Raw genomic sequence first — 25,913 nt, 5'->3', positions numbered from 1 at the left:
TGTAAAACCCCACCGAGGTGCCCTTACAGTGTTCCGGAGGAGGTCGAGCACTAATTTTCCCACAAAGTCAGCCTGCGTGTGGAGAAGCAGGGCCGAGGAGGAGCAGGCCCCAGGAGCTCCCTGCGCCCATTCCGCCCCTGCCGCAGGGAAGCGGGGCTGAATGAAGCTCCTTTTGTGTCTCTGGAAGCGGAGCTGAATGAAACTCCTTCTGATGTGTCGGGAAGCGGCTCCGTGTCCATCTGCCTGTGCTGGGAGCTGGGCAGAGCAGCCCTCATGTACTGCGACGCTTCCCGCAGGGCGTGCAAAGGTCTGCCGTGCCTTTACAGCCTGGCGCAGCACCGTGCAGCGGCGCAAGTGAAGCGCTGCAGCCTAGTGAAATGCTTTAAAATATATTTCTCTGGAGGCAAAAGAGGAAAAAAAGAAAAAAAAAATTGCTTGCAAAGAAAGCAGAGGATATGAGAACGCTTGAGAATCCCAAAGCTGAATTTTTTTATTAATAGAAGATATAAAGTCTCCTATTTGGTAAAAATAGGGTTGTACTTCTGATTTCAGTAGTGAAAGGCTGGCATAGGGATATGCTCTAAGAATGATGAAAATAAAAAAGTTCACTACCAAGTTAAATGTTTTCATGACAATACATTCAGATTTGTTTAAAGATCTATATGTACACAAGCTGCGCTTTAATTCAATTTTGGGGGACAGATGCTCATTAATTTTGTGTTTCACATAGTGGATCTATACATCGGTTGCTACTGCTGCAGTAAAAATCTTAGTTTAAAAGATAAAAAAAAAATTTTAAAGTTGATCTGAAGCACTAAGAGAGTAAAATGAAATATTATGGACTTTCCTCTAACTGGTAATCAGCAGAGACTAATAAAGGAAAAATTGTGTTCAAGTGAGCTAACTGTTGGATTATTATGGCTGCTGTCAAAGTCCTATACAACTACCTGAAAATGGATCTACACATATCCCACTTTTTTTTTTCCTTAGACACAAAATATTGATTCACTGAAGATCTTGAGAAAAGTTCGTTGAATAAATCTTAGAGAGAAATTCAGATTAAGTAATGAAATATGTTTCTCATTCTCTTGCATGTGTGTATGAAAAATGCAAGACTCTGAAACGTTTGTTTTGCATCCTGCAGATTGCTCCAATGCCAAAGAAAAGGGAATGTGAACAAATCACACAGTGCCCTGGAACATACCCTAAAAAATTTGCATGCTTTTCTACTAAGATATATGATAAGGAAGAATCAGTGAAATGCTAATAGAAAAGAGATAATTTCCCCATAAGAGGGCAAAGTAAGCATTAAAGGGAACCCAATTATATCTTCAGGGTAAAAGATCTGCTGGCAGCAGTTAAGAAAATTTGATTGAAAGCAGTTAAAATTCCCAAGTGTAGAAATATTAGACTGCTTGTACTGAGAGAAATTATATTTCACTTTGATGATCTAATTCTTGAAATGTATAGCAGAAATGCAGAACCAACAAAAAGGGTTGAAGCCAACTCCAGGCAGGAACTCAGCTAGCAAGACACTGACTTCCAATAATTCTTTACACATTCTTCATATTTCAAAAGACAAGCAAATACTGGCAATTCTGAAAACTGTACACCACAAACCTGAATATAAGTTGAACTACAATTGGTGAAAATACAGAATTTCTGTAGATGTGCAATGGTTTGTCAAAGAATGTGTTATATGCTCTAAAATACAGAACCGACATGGCAACTTGATTCATCCAGTGATATTCAAAGTGCTAGAATTAGCAGGGCTTTACAAACCTAATACTGTTTGTCTCCCCTTCTTCACTGGAACTCTTGAGCTCCTGCATTTTCACTCAAGCAGTGAAGCTTAAAAGTTTTCATGATCAGTTAAATGAGGTTACACATTGGTCTTTAACATGAGTAAAGGAAAGACATCAGAGTACCTACTTCTATGTATGCCCCATGCCCCTTAAAAAAGAAAAAAAATTCGTAGTGTTGAAAATTTCATGGACATTGTGCAGCCACTGCTAGCTGTGACAGCATCTTGAGGCCATGGAAACACTTTTCAGCTTCTCTAGTAGAATTTCCACTTAGACTCCTGGCTGTGCTAATAAATTAAGATAAAATATTATTGTTCAAAACAAGATTTAAAAACTTGCATTGCTAAATGACTTACAGTAATAATTTATTCATTAAAGGCATTCTCATGTGGCTGTACCAACTGCTGACTGAAAGTCCCTGTCTTTACCAGTACTAATACCAAGTGTACTTATTCCACAAAAGCCAGCAGGATTAATAGTGAGGACAGATATCAATCTTTTAGGGAGGAAAAGAAAGGTCTTTTATATATTTAATTTTTAAGAAGATTTTAATCTATATTTTCACATCTAGTTGATCAAAATAAGTCAAATCTTTTTAAAAATGCTTTACACAAATTATTTATATTTATACAAATTTATATAAATTATATAAATATAACAAAAATTATCTACAAATTATATCAATTAAACCACTTACAAATAACTATATTATGAAAGAGATATTTCTGAAGTTAGTTTATAAATTTAGGAAATGCTATCCTCAATTTCAATATGGGGAAACAGACACAGTAATAAGTTCAAAATCAAACAGAAGAGGAGCCAAGCACACCAAGAACAGAACCCCTTTCTGTACGCTCCTGAAACTCAAGCCAGTAATATAGCCCTTAGTTTGTTGTAAAACCTGTAGTCCTTATTCCACTTCACTCCTTTTCCTTAACTTCATTATCTAGTAATGCTTGGTATATACTAATACTGATAGGATTGTGGAATGGTTTGGGTTAGAAGTGATGGCAAAGGCTCCTGTAGTCAAACTCCCTTGCAGTGAGCAGAGACATCTTCAACTAACTGATTTTATCACAATGCTCTTCCTTTCCACGTCTCCAAAGAGACAAATTTATGATACTCCTGCTTTTATTTGCCTTACTTTCATCATTGAATAACTTTCATCATTGACTTTTCTGCATTCAAGCATTTGGCTGGATTGTCAGGATTCCTGAATAAATACTCAAGCTAAGCATGCTATGTTTAAAACTTTGCACCCATAATGTCTGTATGTAAGAAAACAGAAGGAAAAAATAACAAGGTCCAATTCTCTAATGTGATGTTATTTTTTTAAAGGGACTAAATAATAAAAGAATAAAAGATGATTTATTTGAAGCTGGGGGAAATTCTTCAATGTGTTAACCAGAAAAAACGAGTTAGTATGTTTTTTAATAGCCTTAGAAATGAAAATAATGTTGCTTCTTTCTGACTGGACATTTTGATCCAATATCCCATAAAAGCATTAGCTTCTGTTGGTAGAAGAACATATAGTGGCAGTAGAAAATGATAAAATGAAACATGGCAGTTGCTTGTACTGTAAATTGATCAGTGGGACTTGAGCCATGTCAAGATTAAAGTTCTTTAGTGTATTGCCATGGCAGTCATTTTTGTTAACAATAATTTCATTCTTTATTTTTGCACAAATCCATGTCTGCACAAAGATGACTTGCAAGTCTGGGAGGCGCTGTAAATGTAGGGAAGGGTCAGGACACAGTAAAGGAAAAAAAAAGATAAAGAAACAAACGTAAATGCAGAGAGATGGGTTGAGATGAAGGCTTGGGATGGATGTAAAAATGTATTTTCTTTCTTTCTTTCTTTCTTTCTTTCTTTCTTTCTTTCTTTCTTTCTTTCTTTCTTTCTTTCTTTCTTTCTTTCTTTCTTTCTTTCTTTTCTTTTTCTTTTTCTTTCTCTTTTTCTTTTTCTTTCTCTTTTTCTTTTTTTCTTTTTCTTTTTCTTTTTCTTTTTCTTTTTCTTTTTCTTTTTCTTTTTCTTTTTCTTTTTCTTTTTCTTTTTCTCTTTTTCTTTTTCTTTTTCTTTTTCTTTTTCTTTTTCTTTTTCTTTTTCTTTTTCTTTTTCTTTTCTTTCTTTTTTTTCTTTCTTCTATCTAGAGATAGGAATAAGTAGCAACATGAGTGGTCATGACTTGAAAGTAACTCCAAAAATGAAAGAATTGTTTTCATCAGATACAGGCTGAATGAGGAGAAGAGCAGCCATGAGTAAGCAAATTAATTTTTTCAGGAGGGTTTAAAAGAGATTAAGTGCCACTCTACAAAGCAAAAGTAAAACTACGTTTTTGGATATCCATTTCCAGAAAAAGAGAGGAATGCAGGGTAGAGCATGGAAAAAGCAGAAAACCAAGAGAGACATATCTCTAGAAAAAGGCCATTGAGTGATTTCATTCATTTAATTCATAAATACCAAACTAGATCACTATCAAACAATGCCTGGACCTGAGAGCTACAGTGCTGGTTTACTTGCAAGTTTAAACAGAACAGTTAAGGTAAATCAGAATTAAAAACTTCTCATTTTCAGGTATTAGGGTCCGCAAAATCTCTTTCACCAAGGGACTCTTTTTGAGGACAGGGTGTGAAGCTGGACAGGAGAAGGAACAATAGGCAGTGGGAAATGTAATAGCATACAAAAAATGATTATGCAACACCAGTTTGAGGCTGGACTTGCTATTCCAAAGTCTGTCCTATTCCACTCTTTCTCCTTTTATCTGTTCCTAATTAGCCCTTGAGACTTGATTGTGACATAGATACTCATTTTTTCTTCCTGTCCAGCTTAAACAGAAATATAGGCACGAAAGTTTGCATTTCTTTTTGCTGAAAGTTCTATTAGGCTCTCTAATATATAGGTACATCCTCATGTATCAAAATATAATCACTGGAACGTGCAAGAAGTACACTTGTCACTAATGGAATTTGACTTCTGCAAACAAAGTATAAAATGGAGAGAAAGAAAAAGGAAATCAAGCAATAGCTTGGTATATTCGTTATTCAGCTAATCACCAGACATAAAAAAGTCAAATGTAATTGCTATCTTGTCTGCATCCAACTTTTTTTATGTTATTGGAAATAAAACAAATGACAAAGAAAATCTCAAAAGAAAAAGGAAAATAAAAAAAAAGAAGGAAGAAGAAGAAGAAGAAAAGGAAAAAAGAAAAAGAAAAAGAAAATAAGAAGGGTTGCACTTACAGAGTAGGTTTGAATTTCACACTTCTGTTTCTGTCCCACCACCTCCCTTTTACTCAGTGGTTGATGCTAAATAGGTCACTTGGTGTATATGAATAAATCTGATTTTGCACAGAATCCTCTTCCATAGATTTATCAACTTTAGAGCTCTCACACTCCAGCAAGAAACTGCTTTGAAATGAGATCAAAATACCTAAACAAATTTCAGTGATGATGTTTGCCACTAAAATTTTAAGTCAAAACAGCAAGAGCTCTTAAATTAAGCATATGAATGAGTACAAACAGTAATCAGAGACAGAGCACAAACATTTGGTTACCTTTGGAAACCTTCAAAACTACTTGATTTTACATTTGCGGATTTTCTTTCTCGTACCTGCATTTTCTGATCAACATTATCCTTGGAGATACTAAAAACATATGTCTTTCCAACAGGTTTTTAGCTGATTTACTTTTGCATTCAGTGGAGATGCCTTGACTTTCTCATGGTGAAGGACAACAGTTTGGAGTCTGGGGTCTGGTCTGCCATCAGAGCTTTGGGGCTCAGGGTGCTACACTGCCATGGGCACCACAGGTGCTCTGTGAGAATGTGTCAATGGCAGGAAGATCCTGCAGAACTGGGTGTTGAACAGATAACAGGATTCTAGCTAGGCAGTTGCTAATTGGTGCAAATTATCTTCTTTCTTAAAATGTTGCTTTATTTTCCTGGTCGCAGCTGACCGCTGAAAGCAAGGACAGAATGTTTTTGCAGACACAGAATGGCCTGATAGATATCTCTCTGGCAGTTCTCTCTAGTTTTCTAAGCATAAAAATGTTGTACATTCTTTTGGGAAACATCATGCTTTCTTGTCTGCATGATCTGGTGAGCTGTTGGTGTTGTCCAGGTTAGAGAGACCTTCCATGCCCTACATTTGAATTGTCAAACAAGAAACATTCTAAATGCATGGCCACATAGATCTTAATTGTTAATTATTAACCATAAATGTCAAAAGGGACTCATGCACATAACACACTAAGCTTGGAACTACATGGACTTCTCCCTCCCTGAGCTGCAATGTATTTGCCCCATTTCTGCAAGGCACTCTGTGAAAACAACCTCTGAACAGTCAGCAGTAGAAAAAATGAAATTTATCAGATTCACACATATGACTCATAGTTTTGCATTACACATTTTTGTTAAATGCACCTTTAAAGTACTAAATTTAGAATGTGGGGCTACTCAGAAGTTTAGAACTTGGATGATCCTAACATTAAAAACAGTATAAAAATATATGCAATGCAAGAGAAAGAAATTGCATTTTCTTAAAAGACAAACCAGCTGTGACATTTTTATTATTATTTTTGTTGTCACTTTTTTCCCTCTCTATAATTCAACCCACAAAACACCACAGCAGCTGCCTTAGTGGCAAGCTGCTGTGAAAGGCAGAGTCCAAACCAGCCTACTATTTAATTACTATCCTTAGTTATGAATCAGTGAACAGGCACTACACAGTGTTTTTGCCTTCCTGATTGAATTTCCCCCTTTGTAATAATTGCTTTTAGCACCAAGAACATTATGTTCCAACAAACAGTCACACCAAGAGACAAAGTCCCCAGCTGGGATGTGAACTTGCTGTGCTGAAGTGCAAGGGAAGAAGTGCATCGAAGCAGTGACAGAGCTTTATCTCGCTAAAATGAGAGCTGAAGCTCTTCTGTAATTAACTCAGTGTGTCTGACTCCCCACGTTTGCTCTCAGCAGAAGGAGATGTTGTACACTATCTTGAGAAAGGTTCTCATTTCACACTGAGAGCTTTTCCCCGCTGGAGCTCGCGGGGCAGCGCTGGGGCAGCCGGGGCTGGGGGCTGCTCTGCTCCCTCCCTTGGCACCCCAGCACTCTGCCCATTGTGGGGCAGCCATGGGCCCTCAGCCACACCACATTCCTGTTTCACCCTACTTTGGGATGGTTTTCAATAATGATTGTTTGAAATAATTTTTCACTGAGTGTCCAGTCTGAGAGCTGGGGGCTGAGAGGGGCTGAGAGGCAGAAGATGCAGCTGGTTTAGGTACTGCGGGGCTCATCTCAGAAAAATGTCACTTTTATTTGCCTGAGTTCTCTTCTAGGGAACAAGGTCTTCTGTGCAGTGTTGCTGTGTAAAACTATTCATACCAACATAACAAGCTGTGATTTTCCCAAGGTGACCAGAGCTAAATTAGATCAATAATGTGAAACATAGACAGACCTTGCTTTGAAATGTTTTCCTCATTTACTTTCACTCTAGACATGTGTGTTATCTCAGAAAAAAAAAAAAAAAAAAACAAAAAAAACCAAAAAAAACCCACAAAACCAAAAACCTGAAGATAGTTACAATTACAATTGCAAAAGCAATTTTTTTTTTCAGATATATAAATTGGAATTACATCACTGTTGCTGAATTGCACCCATCTAATAGATTTTTCTCCTGTACCTCTGGGAAAGAAAGTAGATTCAAAGAGAATATCTATACTACCTCCACCTGGTGTAAAAACATGCTTCAGAGGAGATCAAACAGTGCCACCAAAAGAATATTTACTTTTCTTTTAGTGATTCAATTATTAGAATCATGAGACTAATTCCTTATAAAGATACCTAATTTTCTCCCCAGAAAACATACATAAAACTGTCTTCAAGATCATAAAAATACAAAAAAAAAAGGGAAAGCAATATTTTTTCCTGAAATTCTTTTTAGAAGTCCCTTACAAAGCTTATTTTCCAATCAATTTATCCTGTTCTTTTCCCTGTTTATAAAACTGGTTGGGTTTTTTCCGAGAAAACGTATTTTTCCCTTTTTTCTGTCTTGGTGCTTTTTAAACAATGTATTATGCCCTTCTACTCTGTGAATGAGTGGTGAACGAATCTTCTCTTTATTTATTTGCAGGACTTCTATCTCAAAGCAGGGGAAGGGCATGACCTTAAAGGAATAAGCAATACGAAACAGAACTAAGTAAACTGAAATATTGGTCAAAATGGAACATTTGCCACAAACTTACCACAGTGCAAAAACTGAGATAGCAATTAGTTTGTATTCTAATTTAAGATACTCCATTAATAAAGTACAGATAGAGCCATATCTGTAGGCAGTATCTTTGGCCATATCTTCCTTTTCAAAGGAAATATTTTCCTTTACAAGCATTTTTATGACCTCTTAGAAATATGCTGCAGAATTACTTCAATTTGCAGCATGACTTTGACATTTGTCCAGGCAGCAGTCCTCAAGTTTGCTGAGTTTCAGTTTAAGGAATGAATTGTTTCAAAGCAGAAGATTTGCACTTCAGTTCACATTTTCGCACTATCACTATGGTCAATTAAGGCAGGATACATAAAGTTATTTAAAATTCTAAAGATACTAAGGGTGACTCAGGAACCTAACACTTAGTATTCAGTACCTTTTGTTGTGCTTTTTTTTTTTTGTTTGGTGGGGTTTTTTGGTTTTTTGTTTACAATGGTCTGTTTCCATTCTATTTGTCATGTTTATTTGCGTCAATACAGGAAGTCTTGAAATGTCACATGCTCATAATCAGCTTGGATGTTAGACAACAGCAATCAGCAGCCTTATCTACTTAAATGATTTGGTGAAAGAGCTTATGAACAAGCACAGGATACTCCTCACATGGGCCTTCAGTTCCTGTCAGATGGGACTTCTGCAAATTGTACAAAACAGGCATTTTGAATTTGGACAAAGCTAGACTCTGAAAGTGTATTTCCAATCTTGCGTTTATGCAAGTCCAACATAAGCTCATCTTATTCACAGAAACAAAGACAGAAAAGAAAAAGATCCTAAACGCCTTGCAGAGGTACTGTGATTTAGGACCAACAGTTGCATCATGCCTGATTTAGCATAATCTTTGGACAACATCTCAAATATTAATACACCAACAATTTTTTTTTTTTAATTGTTGCTAATTCCTCGATGAAGAGCAGATCACGCTGCAGTTAAGTGTTCCTGGCTTTGAGCCAATGATCTCCCTCAATATCAAAGGGAAGATCTGCATTCTTTCAGTTGGCCTGGGCTCCAGTTGGGAAGTCCTTGTCTTGTTTTCAGGCTGAGTGTTTGCACCATGAATCTGGAAAACTTCAAACTTTTTGGAACTTTATGAACCAGAAGTGCATGACATACCCCACTTATTCCCACATGCCAACAAGTAATACTGTTTGACTGTATTTAAAGATCTGTACTTTAAACACAAGCTACAAATTTCTCCGTACTTCAGACAATTTCAAGCAGCTGAATTACTAGGCAAGATTATTAATTTTACAGAATTTTCTATCATAGTATTTTTTAATATCTGTTGGCAGGTGTTGGCTGAAGAATGTAGTTGTTTTCCACAATTGAACTAAATGTATTTTGAAGTGTTTTTTCAGTAAAATGTATAAGTTTTGCAATAATTAGGGAGTCAAAAGGACTGAAAACTCTGGGTAGTTACTGTCATTTACTTAATATTGTCACTTGCCACAAAAACAAAGTTGTCCTGACTGGATCAACTGTTAATAAATTGTCCTCATAGCTGAAGTTATGGCTTCTCCCTACACCATATATAGGATAAGGTGCTATGGTATGTTCCCTGTATTTGGCAGCCATAAATGGATCTCCTTAGGTCATGTCAAGCTAAATAAAACTCAGACACCTAAAATCCACAACATCTAAGCAAAAACTTCCTCAGATTGGTAACTCAATGCACAAGATATCACTGTTTTCCTGTTTCCTGAACCTGGATTCATTAGTTTCCCTCTGTTCCCATACCAGAAGTGAGATGACCACTCAAGTTCTTCAAAGTCTCTTAGACTTCTGTGTTATTCCCTTCAACTGTTTCTTCTCCAGATCAGAGCCCTACCTTACCCACTAGTCCCTCTTTTGGAAAGTATGTAATGTCTTTGATCATTATTACTGTGTTTCTCTGAGCATCATTGGGTTCAACAGGTATTACACTTTGGAAAGGCTAAACAATGCTTTATGAGTTGCGAAATGTAGTGGTACTTCAGAGAGCTTGAGAAATCATTGTAAGGAAGAGGACGATAGTTGTCTAGAATTTAAGTGTAATCAAAACAGACAGTAAATGTGCAAATTAAAAAGTACATCCCAACTAATTTACAGATCCAGGAATCTATTCCATAATTTTACATGATCTAATGGAGGATAAAATGCTTGAAAAAAAGTCCTCTTGGCTTCATGGTCCACAACTTTCTGTTTTGCTTGGTGCTATCACATCTGAGAAGCGATCAAAAATTCTTTCTTGGCTACTGGTGGATTTTCATACAGTACACAGAAAGGAGGAAGGTTTGGCCTGCTACTGGCTGAGAGTTGAAAGGGGTGGATGGGCTCATTTGGAGTCTCAGCAGCAGGGACATGGGGATCTCCCTGTCTCCTCCTCTTGTTTTCAGTCCCTTCATACATTAGCATTCACTTCTTTTCCCTTGGTGTGCTGAAAGAGTGAGAGGCAGAGGAAGGAGCAGAAGGGAGTCCAGCAGGAGGAGGAAGGGGTTGAGGAAGAAGAATGGAAATGAAGCAGAGACTGGTACTCAGGGCTTTCTTGCTGGAGGTAAAATAGAGAACATTGTATGCAGAAGGAATTGGTGGCTAGGAAACCAGGCACTGCTCCAGTTGTCAGCCTGCTCCTCTGCTGGCATAAGCTTTGCAGATTGTTTGCACCCTGCCTGATCTGCCAGCACTTAAAGCCAGCCCTCCTTGGGCTGTGGCTGACACTGATACAAAGCTTAAACTGAGTGGTGCACACTCCTATTCCACATAGGATGGAATGAGTGGTGCACACTCCTATTCCACATAGGAAATATGATGCTTTTACTGTGTAAACTGAAGCATAAACTTCCTCTGCATTTACTCTGTTTATCATGCTTATACTGCTTTCTATCCCTAGATTTCAACATAAACATGTTCATGTGGCAGCAAAATGCCTACAACATTCCAGTTAGCTGCTAAATATTTTTAGGTGTCTAGTAATCAGCAATCTCATGAATCTTGCACACTGACTCAGCCCATTGCCCATGGGCACTTCTTAGAAAAAAGTGAGGTTTTTGAGTAAGGCTCTCAAAAATGACACTCCTACCATACATCTAAAAGATTTTGTCAATGACAAATGATACCAAAAGGCACAATTTTGTAAAAGCTTTAAAAATATGACATAAAAAGGCAAAACGAAATCCTAGGAGAGAAATAGTGAGTTTTCTGACGTAAGAACAGCACTGATGGCACTGGTGCCAAGCAATGGACCAAAAATTATGAAACACTCTCACTAGCACATGAATTTCTCATCTCAACTTTTGCCAGGATTATTCATTTTTAATCTTAGTTTATATACAAAGAATTATTCTAAATCAGAATAATCTTTTTCCATTGAAAGTTACAAGGTAGTGTAGAAAGACTACACTAAAGGATCTTCAGGAGTTTATAACCTAAGTGAAAGACAAATAAATAATTTAGAAACATTAATTGAAAAGAAGCACTAAGATTTTTCAAAAATCATTATTGTTGATTGAAAAAACATGTGGTTATATTTTATTGTTACTTCAGACAAGTACTGAAGGAAAGGAAAAACATTTACTTGCAGATGTAAACTCTTTAAAAACTACATAAAAGTTTAAAAAATTTAATTTTCTGTGTGAAAGAAGATTTCAACACATTGTTCCTGAAAGTATTCTTTGAATCTGATAAATCAATGATTGCTTTTCATTAATTCTGCACAGCTAGATCAAACAAATCAGGAACGTACACCCTTTCCAGTAACCATAATTGCAAAGAATTATTTAGTCCTTTAGGTAGAGGTACAATTTACTTAGGGAAAGCCCTTACTTCAAGTACAATTTATAATAAAATGTAAGAGGTCTAGAAAACATGAAAAATGATTGTCTCAATCCCTTACTTGCTCTCTATTTTAGCAAAGTGGTTTGTACTAGAAACATTTGGTGACAGTAGTACACATGTGCATCTCAAGTATAGTCTTTCTGTGCAGCAGATAACATTTATGTCTTCTGAGTCTATCATTGCTGAGACTGTGCAGCCTATGCTTATTCTCACCACATCAGTCTTGCTTCATTCCTACACAGGTCATTTTCTAAATCCCCAGTCTGTTTTTTGAGATTTTCTGTTCAGATTTTTCATGCCTTTACATCACGGATACAGAGATCTGATTTTAAGAAAGAAAAATGGGTTATCAGCTGCTTGTACTCCTCCTTATCCATCACTTACCCCACAGCCTTCCCTCTATCTTCTTTTTATCATATACTGACTCATTTTTTGTATATATATATATAAAAGCAAAATGAAAAAGTTCCTGACAAAAGTCTTCTGTGATGCAAAATGACATGTACTCCCTTCACAATAGTGCAATACATACAGGATTTCTGTGTCACTGTGGGTGGATTGCAGAACTAGAGCAAGATAAGGCAGAGAAAGATAGGGAAGAAAAGGGTAAGAGCTGAAGTATACTAAGGTAAAGGAATGCAGTGAGAAAGGGGACAAAAAGGTGGGTGTTAATTTCATAAACCCTGTAGATGAAGGAAGTCATTAGGAAGCCTGCATGATCCACCTGTAATGATAAGGAAAAAGAATGCATGTCTGCTTAATTTCTGCTCACTATTACTCCCCACATTTTTTTTTTCCAGAAAGGGCAAAGAGACTGACTGACTACATGAGTTTCAGGGAAACATTCTACACAAGAATTACTTGAGCCTGAGGTGTAAGAGGAATGTTATACAAATTGTGCAAAAGATGAAAATTGAACTTCATGGCAAATCACTTTAGCCAGTTGTCACTGACATTACCACTGTGGAATTTTACTGTCTAAAATATAGGCATTAGGCTAAACATTTTTGTCCCTCTTCCCTTGCTTTGGCTACAGAAAAAAGTGGTGTTGCCCTGCACAAAATCAGCAAAACACTAAGCAAATGAGCAAAACACTGACAGTTATTTCTAATCAGATTTTTACATGCAAGAAATGCTTTGGCATCATTAAATTAATATGCAAATAGAACATCTGACTTAATAATTCTGGTTCTATTACTTTTGTGTATCATATTTCTCCTTATGATAATCCAACATTTATTATAATATCAAACTTATTTCACATCCTGTGCTTTCTCAGTTCTTGAGCTTAAGTGGAGATGTAACCTTTTGTACCTAATTGTTCTTTTGTTTTTGTTTATCTTCACTGTGTTGTATATTCATTTTTTATCCTCTAGACAGGAACAAATGGTTCTGCCAAAAGAAGAAGCTCTGAACTTTAATGAAGTTTCTGGATGGTATCCGTGATTGATTTTAAGCTAATCCAATTTCTTGTAGAGAGTACGTATCTCTTATAACATCGCAGCATTTGACATCACAACCAGTCAAAATCATCCCACACATGAGGGATGAACAGGCTCAGAAGTACTACTGACAGCATGCAGAGACTCAGTGCTTTCCAGAGGGATGTCAGGAAAGGAAGGCTTTGTCTCCTATGCAGGAAATCTCTTTGTGGATAGTGTCTGTTCTTTCAAAAATCAGAAATATCTCAATAGTGGGTTTTGCAGACAGATTTTTTTTTCAGTTATCTACTTCATATGCAAAACAAACTTAATGTGAGCTAGCAGGGCTCATGATTTCAAGCCCTGCTTTTTTTATTCTGCATCTGCTTCTGGGCAAATGTAAATGTAGGGAGTTACAATGTGCTTCAGTTATGCCTATTGTGTCCTTATATCCAAAGGTAAAGTTCTCTAACCTCTGTGATTGCATTTTCTCTATTCACTCTGACAAAAAAAAAAAAAAAAAAATAAAAAAATCCAGTGTGAATATTTCCAGGAACTTCAACAGAAACTGACTCCAGCTTGAAAATTACTCACACAAAGGGACATGAGGGCAATTATATTTTAATACTAAGTTTTGAAATACAATCATAAAATTTCATCAGTATTTTCATTTCTTCCCTCTTCACTTAAGCGTCTTTCTCCTTAGCTCTAAAAAGCCCATTATTATTGAGATATTTTTTAACAGTGACTATATCAAAGCTAGTCCCCTAAAGTTCCAGGGCTATGGGCTTTGAGTTAAATATTTAAAATGTTTCCAAATGTGTGGTCCACAACTCACTGCTTTTTCATTACCCATCCAACACTCACAGTATACTTATTTATAAAAATTTTCATTTGATGTTTAAACTCTAAGTGTAAGTATAAATTAGCACAGTGTGAACTACTAGAACAAGTAGTAGCAATAAGGGAACAATCCATTAAATCAGCTGGAACCAAGCTACTTTCAAGGGAAAATACTGCTCTTAACACGGATGCCTTCACAACTCATATCTCCTAAGGGTTTACAGCACATGTCTGCAAAACATGAGGTTAAAAGTCATACTACTAGATAACAGTGAATTGAGAAAATCTCCCTGTTCTTATTCTTGGAATTAAAGTTATAGAAAAATAGGACTGGAAAAGACCCAAGGAAAAGCATATTATTGTCACTGTTTAAAACATATGATATATTGTATAATTTGTTCATTACTCAGATTCCCCAGCCTTTTAAGCAATTATTTGTATTGTTTTGTTACCTTTATGAAGCAAAATAAAAATAAAGAGAAAATTCCTATGTGATTTTTTTGTGCTGCATTTTAAGCCAATGTATGCTTTCTGATCTTTGCGAAAGCCTTGGTACAACTGATTTCTGGTTTTTTCCTCTGTGTTCTTTTATTATCTTTAAAATTAAATGTCCCAAGCTCTTTTCCTTGCTTGCTGAAGTGATTTATTTTATACCCCTAATCTGTCTCATCCAGCTCTTTCAGATCCCTTTTAATGATCCATATGTTCTTCAAAATGTAGTACATTATTCTCAAGCTGCACAAAACAAGAAAAAAACCCTACCGACACAATCCATTACTAGTGGTACGTATTTTCTTAAAACAAACAATTCTTAAACATTTCTAAAACCTCTGTTCACATTTCAAACTAGTAGGCAACCTAGTCTCTTTTACAGCCTTGATCATTACTAAATTCTTTGTCACTGTCAACTGAAAAAATCTTTTTTTCAAGTTTTTTTCTAAACATCTAATATTATCCTGAATTTCTTACAATAACAAAATATTAAGGGATTGGAATGAACCTTAAAAACCATTTACTCCCAGTCCATCTGCCCTTATGGGAACACTCCAACCCAACCAGGTTGGGTTTCTCAGACCCCAACCCAACCTGGCCTTGAACACAGTGAGAATTAGGGCATCCTCAACCTTGCTGGACAACCTGTGTTTAACCACCCTCACAGTAAAAAATTCCTTCATAATATCTAACCTTCTTTTCCCTTTTTTCAGTTTGTACCCATTCCTCCCCATCCTACCACTACAATTCCCAATGAAAAGTCCCTCTCCAGCTTTCTTGCAGGTCCCTTTAGATGCTGGAAGGTTGCTGTGAGATCTCCCCACAACCTTCTCTTCTCCAGGCTGAATAGCCCCATCCTTCCCAACCTATCTTTGTAAAGGAAGTGCTCCAGTCCTCTAACTAATTTATTGGCTCTCCTCTGGACTTGCTCCAACAGTTCCATGTCCTTCTTGTGCTGGAGACCCCAGAGCTGGATGTAGCGTTCCAGGTGGGATCTCACCAGAGTAAAGTAGAGGCAGAATCCCCTCCCTCAGCCTGCTGGGCACCCTGCCTTGGATGCAGCCCAGAATTCCATTTTCTGGACTCTGAGCACACACTACCAGCTAGTGTTGAGGCTTTCGTCAACCACCACCTTCAAGTGTTTCTTTGAAGGACAGCTCTCAATCACTTCTCCACCCAACCTGTAAATATATCTGGGATTGCCCGGACCCAGAGGCAGGACCTTGCTTGCTTAACTTTTTTTTAGTTTTCGCTGGCTTACCTCTCAAGCCTGTCAAGGTCCCTCTGGATAGTATCCCTTCCCTCCAGTGTGCAGACTGTTGTCTATTTTTACCGCAGCAATAAAGTTCTTCTTATTTATCTTATTATATTGTATCCTATTTTCCATATACTATCTCTAATTTTTCAGGGTGATTTTGAATTTCAAACCCTTTCTCCAATGCAATTCTTAATCCAGCTTTGTTTTTTGCAGCATTTTTATTACATAAACTTTTCATTCCCTCATCCAAGCATTTAAAACTCAAGAAGGATCTCTGCAGATGATCACATTCTTCTATTTGTTAGACCACCAATTCCCACTCTGTGTGGGTTGTACACAACAGTTTCTTTTTTTTTTTTATCTTCATATTTTATTTATTTTAGAATGACTCATGTGAAAGACAAATTTTGGCCTATGATTTACTCTATTTCTAGTGCATGATCACACATGAATCGACATGGATTCCAAATGCAAGATACCGATTGAACTGTTTTTTCTGCCACTCATGATCTAATCTGTTAGGTCACCTGTGGGTGGTCCATACACTGTGGAGATCTCAGGGCATAAGGAGGAAGGAGCAGATTGACATAACACCTCATGCCATCAAACAAACTAAAACTAATGAAAGAACAAAGAATTGGCAAGCGCAAGCTTCTTTCCCCTGAAACAAGGGAATCCAGAAAGCTTTTTTCCAATATATGTCCTCATTCCTTTATCTTCTATTTTAAGAAACAAAGTAATAATGAATTTTGTGCTTCTTTTACTTTAAACAGGGATGAAAGAAATGGGTTGCTGCCAGCACTTCCCTATAACATTCTAGACTGATTCACATGAAGTATCATCTATCAGTTTCTGTGAGACTGCACTCAAAATAAAGTATTATTCAATGTAACAGTGGCAGAATCTATTCCTGAGGTAATGCAACCTCATATGTGTTCAAAGAAAGGAGATATACACATACAAGGACAAGACAAGAAAGCAGAGACACATAAGTCCATGTACAAATTTAAATTTCTCTGTACTGTTTTGAACTAAACCAATTTCTTTACTGTCACAGGCAAAATTCAGCTCAGATAAGTGCAGAGAAAAAAACGTTATGAGCATTCAAAAGAAAGACTGCTTGATTCTGAGCTGCCTCCTAATACGCTGCATTTGATGGCAGAAAAGTTAAGTATACACCAGTCACTGACTTCAAATTAAGTGGTAATAAATGCAGATTTCCATGAAGATACCACAAGTTAATAATTACAGTTTTATTGAAATTGGAAATGGTGAAATAAACTCAGTCTCCATTGCCCCATACATGTAATTGATAAGTTAATTTGTCCTCAGCACTCACACAGTTTTAATATTTATTCATCAGTGTCATGAAAATGAATAGGATAAAAAATGTACAAAATATTATTCCCTGCCAAACTGCTGTTCACTACCAGTGAAGCATATTTGTTTCATTTGCTCTTAGTGTGGGTTCAATATTTTTCCTTTTTTTCTTATTCTCTTTTTCTTTTTATCTCTTTTTTTTTCTTTTTCTCTTTTTCTCTTTTTCTTTTCTCTTCTTCTTTTTAGGTTCTTTTTCTTTTTCTTTTTCTTTTTCTTTTTCTTTTTCTTTTTCTTTTTCTTTTTCTTTTTCTTTTTCTTTTTTTCTTTTACCTTCTTCTTCTATTTCTTTTTCTTCCTTAAGTGACATCTTTTAGCCTTGGCATTTTGTGACATTTTCTGTTTCATTGATAACACTCTGTCTGCAGAATTAAAAGTAGATCCAAAGGAAAATTACATTCAGGCACGTCATCTGAGGGTTATATGGGCTCTTTTTCTAATAAATATTTACAAAGAGACCACATTCGTATGAAAAGGCTGAGCTGATTTTTCATTTTGTTTTTGTCTTAGCTGAGATTTCTGTCAAGATTCACATAATTTTGCAACATTTTGACTCCATTACACTCCTCTGGGATTCAATCAAGCAATAATAAACCAGAATAAAAGAAAGTAATACTTTGTGGTAGACTATGTTTGCACCAGTTGAGACTTCACTTAATGAGGGAGAAATAATCCTCCTGGAATAATTTATCTAAGTCTCTGTTCTGCACACCTGTGGAGGAATGACCAATATTACTGCTTTTCAGCAAGAGTATGTCATCTAAAGTTCTGCAAAGGATTACCAAGGTTCCACTACCTGCTGTGCAGACAATGGGGCTCATCCATAGCCAACCACAGCATTTTGGAGATTTTGGGTATGCAACTTGATTTTGATTGATATATAGTGAGAAATGTTTCATCACTAAACCTTCAGTGGTAAAAAGACAAGTTATTCATCTGTCTGACCTGCAGGGATATTTTCTCCAAGATCTGAATGTTGGAATCCATATAAATCTGTAGGATAAGTTCAAATTTAAATGCCATAAATGGATACGTTCTTCACATATTATTTCCCTTTTTTTCCCTAACTGCTTATTGGCATGAAGTTATTCTTATGTCTGCATTCTTTGTTCTGTATTCTTTGCCTTCCTCCTCATCCTTTCTCACAACAGGAAATGAGTTAGTATATTCTAGTGAGTGCACTGGCATTTAGGCAACACTGAACTCACCACATTAATTAGTGCATTAGCCAAAAAATCTCAAACTAACAAACAAAAACCCTTAGAGAAGGCCACGCTCCAGGCTGACTGAAGTATTTGTCCTACTTGGGTGTCCCCAGCACAGCTTACAACCCAGCTCAGGTTTCACTGAGAGACAGCACCCATGAGTTGGTGCTGTTATGATGCAAGTAATGAGAGGGATGTATCAGTTTCTCAGATGGTATGTATGAATTGATACAACTTCAGCATCCCACCAAATACCCAAACCACATAAAAAAATTACAAAAAGGACAGCAACACCCCAAACTCAAACAATTATAGTCAGTTGGGATGATGTTTTATGGCTGAGACATCTGACTGTTAGGAACTGAACTGAAAGCATACCTTTCTGTATGGAACAAAAATCATCTATAATGACTTTTGGTGATCTTTTTCTCACTGTTGAGTTAAACCAACAGTTTAGAGATTAAAAGAATTAAATGCCCTAAGCAATTCTCCAAGCTGGAGCAGAAGGAACTCAATCCCCTGAGTTCCAAAAGTCATTCTACTGAAATATGTCAGAGTATCCATATCTTTCCAGTGAAAAAAAATTGTTACCTAATGGAAAACAAACATGCAAAGAAGAAAGCCTAATGTGAGAATGAAAGCAAAAAATTGCTAGATATATTTTATTTTCTTAAAAGTTGAATGTTACACTTGAATAAATAATTAAAGTAAAATATAGGGTTTATTTCTAGGAATCTAAAATATTTAAGCAGTTAAAATTTTCGTTTAGTTCTTCTTTTATGTCTTTATTTTTATAAAAATATATTTAGTTCCATATATTATGGGTGTGTTACTCTATAAACTTGCAATTTTATTCCAAAAAGAGCCTGTATAGCAGCAGCCCTTTTGTTAAATTGTATGCACCATAGAAACTGTTGCTGTCAATATTTTAATATCAGTTAGACTGAATGAGACTAAGAAAACCCCAAACATGTCATTCTAAGCAGATGGTTGTCATGGACTGCATACAAAAACAAGGAGTTATGATGCAAGTTTATGCAGCTTGATATCCTATAAAAATTTCTGTGAATGAGTGCTGATTGAAATAAGCCTTGGGTAACATTTTGGCAAAATAATTAATATTTTCCTGCTTCTCAAGAAGGGCTTAACATTTCATTAAACATACATGACAAATGGCATGCCAAGGACTGTGTTCCCATCTTTTCAGCAAGAGTTAAAAAACGCCATCCCCTCCACAGTGCGACTGCTGCAACCATTCCTTCAGACCTGCCAACTGAAATTATAAGATTGAAAGTAAAATTATAAAGAAATCCAAGGAGAAGTAAACAGCATTCTGAAATTTGACATAAGTCATTGGCACTTTGCTTCACCTCTTAACTTTCTGAATAGTAGGAGTAATTGCAGACACAGCTCTATAAAAGTGACAGAGGTAGCAAACATGGCCATTCATGGAGACAGTCCGAGTCTTCCAGATAGATGCATTAACTTTCAGGGGATTTAAGTAATTGTTTCACTCATATGGAGGCAGGGGAATTTAGGTGAAAAGCCATGTATTAGTAACAAATAGTTTAGAAGCCTTTGTTCAAATACTTAACTATATAAACATTGATTTGACTATAAAATATTCTATCATTTTCTCAACTGCTGCCAGCTCCATGCCTTCCAGGAGTCTCTTGGATTGACTACAGCTTGCTGTGCTACTTTTCCAAGAGATGCAGGTGTGTAGCTGGAGCCAGAAAGACTCGTCAATAATCTCCCCTTGATCAGGGGCCTGCAGGGACGCTGGCCACAGAGGTCCCTTTGTTCTCTGATTCTTACCCATAACCTTTTGACCTGCTCAGGGCTGTTCTTCAGAGACAACTCTTCACAAGCTCTGCCAGTTCTGATGTAGACAGTAGCTCCTCCACCCTTTCTTCCTCTTGCATCCCCTTGGAACAGCCTTTAGCCATCAACATCTACATTCCAGTTATGGGATTTTTGCCACTAATTCTTGTTAATGGCAACCAGGTCACAGCTGTTCAGCAGCACGGTGGCTTCCACTTCCTCCTGTTTGTTACACATGTTGCAGGCAATTAATTAAAAAATTAAATGCTTCTCTTAAGGCTTTCCTCAACCTTTTCTGCCTTCCAGTTTGTTTTTTAGGCCCATTCATGGTGTGAGCATGGAATGAATTTATGTAACGTCAAAAGATACAAGACAGAACTTCTCATGCTCAGTAGCCCTCATAGTGCTGGGATGGATGATTGAATAAAGTGTTTAAACAGAATTAATACAATTTCTAGAGCCAGTACTATTTAGACAGGTAGAGTTCAGGAATGCATCCACTACATTCTCTGCACACATTCTGCATCCAGCACATTCTCTGCTCTGCACATTTGTGTACTCTTCACTTAATGCAATCCTTCTACTCCAGTATCTGTGCTCATCTTGTGTAGGCACACAATAAACTCAAGTAGCAAAATTATAGAAAAATAAATGGTGAAAGGTACACTGCAGGACAAAATTGCTAGGAAATTCAGAGCAAATCCTCTTTATTTTTGTGCCTTTGTTTTGGTTTTAAATATTTTATACTTGGTAAAAGCAAAAATGTAATTATGAAGGATCTGTCTACTTTCCTTATGGAATATTTCCAGAAAAGCAAATGTATTGGTCTGGTTATTTTGTGTATGGCATAGTTTCCTTGGCTGCCTTGAGCTGTTTTAATAGATGAATAATCGTGGGAATACCGGCTCCAATGAGTATTAACATTTTCTTTTGTATTGATTCTCTCCTATTTTACCAAAGACATCAAATTTATAACAAGGATGATGAAAGTATTGCTCAATCATAAGTTACTATTAAAAAAAACCACTTCTCTTCATAGTATCTGAAATAAACATGTTCTCCATAAATCCTGTTGAAAAAAGCTGGGGACACTGAGCACCTTGTAGAACAGGATTCAGCATGTGCAGTGGTTCAGAAATGGCCTTTAAAATTCTGCTGTTGTCATTGCTGCAAGGCATCTAACATACAAGAAGAATGTCCCAATTCTGGGTCTCAGGCAGGCTTTACACAAAGTGCAACTACAGTTTTCTGCCCTATTTCCTCTCAAATTCTATCATAAATCATAAATAGCTATAAACTGATGCTCATCAGTCCCTGTTTCCTCTGAAGCTAAGAGTGTTCATCTCTGCTGTGTGAAGCTGTGTACCGAAGGTATAGAAAAGAGTAAGGAGTGGAATAGGCAATACCAAATATTTTGTGAATGTCCTAGTTCTGGATCCTCCTGTCCAGTTGCCAGGAGAGGCATGGCCAGGACCCAGAGTCTGCTTTGTACCACCTCATGCCGCTTCTGGGCTTGGGGAAAGGGATTCCCTTGCAGGTCAGGTCACCTGGCAGGGTCAGATGCTCTTGGGCGTCCCACATGGGACAAAGGCGAGCACTTGCATGTGACTCACTCACCTCTTGCACACTTTTGCCCTCAACATTGATGCTCTGTGCTGTTTCCAGTAAATTATTCTTATAGCAGCCTGTGAGATGCTTTGTCTTTCCAATTATCCTCTCCAGCTCACCACCAGGGAGGGGAGGAAATGAGGAATGAGCAACCAGTGAACTGTTTGGGGTATTTCAGTGGGAGCACTGAGTGGGAAATGCCGTTCCTAAACCATGACAGTGAACCATGTGTGTAGAATACAATCAGCAAAATGGGCCATTTTCTCATGTGCACTGCATAGTCTACCAACTCATTTACTCAAGCTGTCAATATGACTACAATATTTATTGTGCAGTTCTGCTCAAAAACCTGTCATTTAAAAACCTACAAGTAGGCAAGCTTCTAGAAAATGAGACTATCAGAGTTGGAACTAACTTTCTGAACTGAGCAGAGTGCACTCTGCATACAATTTAAATACTTTTTCCCATATGGGTGCAGAAAATTTATGTTGTATTTCCTGGATTATTTTTTTCAACCATTTAAAGTACCCATATGGCTGAAGAAGAGCATAATTTATGTAAGCTTTTAAAATGGCAGGTTATGAAGTTTTTCCTCCAGAGAATGTCTAAGTGCTGTGCAAAGCATTTGCTTTTTTCTGTAGTTCTCAAGTCTTCAGAATAAAGGAACTGCCATATACGTGCATGTATTTGTTGAAATAACTTCACAGGGACTATTATAATGCCATAACTAGATATAAACAGTTTAGGCATAGGAAAATAAGGATATTATTGCTTTGGTTGCTCTTAGATCAGAACCTCTAAATTTTGCTCTTAATAACTAGAAGGTGAAGTGAGTAATGACCCGAGTTTGGTGACCCACAAGTAGATTCAGATAAATACAAATGATCTAAAGGTCAAATGTTTTTTAAACCTTTTAAAGGGTCTTGCAAATTTTTTGCCTTTTCATGGCTGAGATGAAAATTGAATAGTAAAATTTTCTCAGTGGCATTTCATTACTTTCCCTAAATTTCTTCATAGATCGTTTTTACACAAAGTAAAGACGAAGGTTTTGCATCTAAGCAAAAAGACATTTCTGAGGAATAGGTCTTACTAGTAGAACACTCAGTCTAAAAAGTTTGTGGAGTTGAAAATAGGAAGGAAAAGTAATCACAGTACCTCATGTCCCCTCATTTTCTTGTTTCCATTTAGTAGGAAAGATTTTTCAAGCAATTTATCTTTGCAGATGGACTGCATCATCCTGCTGATGATGCTCTTTCTCATGTGCATATTTCTGCTTTCTCATGTGACTATTCTGCCTTCTTTCCATGGTGTTTCCCATTTCTCTTTTTTGATCTCTGTTACCCTCATTGCAGCATCATCCAAAATGCTTGCAAAGTTGAAAAAAAATAGAGATGCTGTGGCAAAATATTGGCATTTATTACTTTTCCTCCTTGGCCCATTTGTCCCATTGCCTTTTGTATTTCCTGTAGCTCTAAATTGTCTGCTGGAAAGGCAAAGGGCATTTGGAAGCATCAGCAATGTTGGGGTTTATATCAATATGTCTGTATGCAAACTGCATATTCACATTATATATGCATAAATATCCACCAAGTTCATTAGATCCATGTTTTCAGCTTTGACACTTTCTTCTGCAGCCTGTTGTCTTTCTAGATAACTTCTTTGCACATTCTTTAAGGCTGCAAAGTGAGGATAGTTTTGCAATTTGATACCATTCAGAACACAACACTGATTCTGACACTGGTATTTCAATGCTATTGGTATGACCAGCGTGTACAAAAATCAAATAATTGCCTCAATGTAAACATTTTACAGCCTTTCTGAATGACATACACATAAAGGTCTGAGCACAGTTGAGTACTAAAACTTAATTTTCACTAAGTTCAGCCAAACCAAAAGAGATCATTCCAGTGTTTCTTTTCTTATTTTTCAGTTTAGTACTATCAATGCTAAACTTTTAGTTTCTTAGAACATGGATTAATTCCCCAGGATCCTGTATACTATGATATTTCCCCCCAGTCTCAGGGGCTATGATATGTATTAGGTAGAGTTACCTGCAAATGAGTTCTGCAAGGAACAAGAGCTCCTAGTGCAACCATGCTTGGAAAACTTTTATCCTCTGATCTCAGCTAATGATAGCTCAGGCAGATTGAAGACACAGTTTAGGTGATGGTTTTATCAACAGCCTGATGGATTAAGAGATTTTCAGGCAGATACCACTGGAGGCTGTGAGAAGTCTCTTGAGTCCTCAGCTCTTCCCACACTGATGAGAGCTGCTGAGTCACTTTCCTTCGTGGTTCTTCCATACCACAGGACAACCAGGGAAAAATCCCTCACAAAGACAACACACATTTTTTCAATGCTTATTCTTTGTCTAAAGGTATATTAGCTTTATTTTTCTGAAAAACACCCTTCTCTTGTCTGATTCAAGCCCTTTTTTTCAAATGAGACAACTTTCTACATTGAGGTTTCTCAGAAAATTCATAAGGCATTTTGTTTTGTCTTTAATAGAGAGAATTCGTGATAGGCTTCAACAGAGTCTGATTGATAAAGGTAGCACTGTCAAAACATAATTATAGACTGATTGCATTATTACATTTTTAGATAATTTCTGCATGTCATAAAATTAATGGTTGGCTAGGCATGAATCTAATTCTTGGAGAATGGCTGTAAATATATGTAAAGAAAAATTTTAGAAATTGAGAACATAGAGAGACACTTAATGTCCACTAGTGAAAACTATCATAGGTGGATGGATACTAATCTTTATCCTCCAGTTAAATTAAGAGGAACCTCATTATTGGTTATTTCATATCCTTAATTACTGAAAATCTGTTTTATGAGCAGTGAAAATGATAGAGTCATAAAATTGACATTTAAACTAAAAATGGCACACTGTCCTGTCTCTGATGAATATGAGAAAGACAGGAAAATAATTGGCAATGTTGGTAATGTTTTCAATGCAAGTTTGCTTTTGGAAGGATGGATAATGCTAATTACCTGAGCATGCTAGTTCTTATACTTTATATATTGATGATCCTACTGTAGACTTGAAGATCTGTATTTTCCAATCGCTGACCAGTTAAAGCTTCTTGGTACTGTAGTGAATGAGATGAGGAAGAGGATAACGTCTGCTGTTCTGAACATAAAATTCTATATTAACAATCCACAGTACAGGTTATCTGCAATATAGAATACATGTATCAACTACTGCCTAATAAAAGAATATTGAAGGTTTTTTCCCTTTGCACCAAAAAGTCTAATCCAGGAAGAAGGATCAGAAGAGACATCTTGCTTGTTCTCTCACCTGCTAATTTTTTAGCTTTTTATTTATCAAAGAGTGTCAATACACATATTTTTTTTAAAAAAACCACAACAGATTAATTTTTAATATATATTGATCCTATATATTAGGTAAGAAGATCTTTTTGGGAGCACTAATTTGGCTTTTACTCTTAGATGCCAGTGTCTAAGTTTAATCCCTTCATAGATTAAATTAAGTCTTAGATCATGATATGATCTGCAATCTGTGTAACATCATGGCATGAACCAGGCCTGCTTGCTATAGACAAATACTAGGATTTTCTCAGATAAATTCTTTATTTAATGTTCAACTAGAAGGCAGTGCTAAAACCAATTATGTTATTGTACCTTATTTTAAAAAGGCTGAAAAAAAAATCAACTATGAGGCAGTACAACTAAACATGAGTAGGATTTGCTCTGTGCATATTTTAAAGTCACAATGGACAAAGCTCGCTTCTGATTTTCAATCTGCTCCACATTCCTTGTGTGCCCATACTAACTTAATCAATGATCAGGGTGTGTAAGCCGTGAATAATGGGGCCCTTTAAATCTAATCTCCCCCAGCTGAACACTGATGACAGAAGGAGAAACAGGAGGCTCATACTGCAGATGAACCAGAAATCAGCATTCTTCAGCAAATTTGCACCAGGGATAAATAACTTGTCTGCTGTAATTAAAAAACATAAATATCAAAATGTGCAAATGACAGTAAAA

This window comes from Melospiza georgiana, chromosome Z, assembly GCF_028018845.1.
Source record: "Melospiza georgiana isolate bMelGeo1 chromosome Z, bMelGeo1.pri, whole genome shotgun sequence".
In the NCBI taxonomy this organism is placed as follows: domain Eukaryota; kingdom Metazoa; phylum Chordata; class Aves; order Passeriformes; family Passerellidae; genus Melospiza; species Melospiza georgiana.
Note: the sequence above shows the minus strand (reverse complement) of the source record.